At 64.1% G+C, this 448-nt stretch overlaps 1 protein-coding gene across 1 annotated transcript in view; it reads left to right on the plus strand.

The window, feature by feature from the left end:
• Positions 1-448, plus strand: part of DGKZ (diacylglycerol kinase, zeta) — a gene marked incomplete at its 5' end in the record, with an annotated part of 21,959 nt that overhangs the window by 20,298 nt on the left and 1,213 nt on the right. The gene's annotated exons all lie outside the window — the stretch shown is intronic.

Consider the following 448-nt stretch of genomic DNA (forward strand, 5'->3'; position numbering starts at 1 on the left):
CCTTATCGGTCGGCGTGCCTCAGCCCGGCGGGGCAGAGGGGCCCTGGCAGCTCCGGTTTCAGGCTGCGGGCAGGCAGCGTTGCAGTGGGGCTTCTGCAGGGGGACAGGAAAGAAACTCAATTCCTCCTCTGGTCTTTCCCCCCCTCTTTGTTAAATGCGCGCTTGCGTTCAGGGGCTGTGGAGAGGAGGCCCCTGAGGAGAGCTGGCACCGAAGCACGGAGCGGTCTCCTTACCGCTGCGTGTGTGCGGAACCGTGGGGCATGCCGGGGTCTTGGGGTGCATGTGCAAAAGAGGGGGTTTCTTGGTGCATCACGCCTCTCTGCAGCCGTGCGCAGGTAGGCTTTTGACCACAGTCGTATCCAGGCCCGGCGGAGGCTCCGCATGTCTGACCATTGTTCCTGCTGGAGGAATACGGCTGCAGGTTGCCCTGGAGGCCCCAGACCCTGCC

Source organism: Fulmarus glacialis, unplaced genomic scaffold, assembly GCF_000690835.1.
Source record: "Fulmarus glacialis isolate BGI_N327 unplaced genomic scaffold, ASM69083v1 scaffold32696, whole genome shotgun sequence".
Classification (NCBI taxonomy): Eukaryota; Metazoa; Chordata; class Aves; order Procellariiformes; family Procellariidae; genus Fulmarus; species Fulmarus glacialis.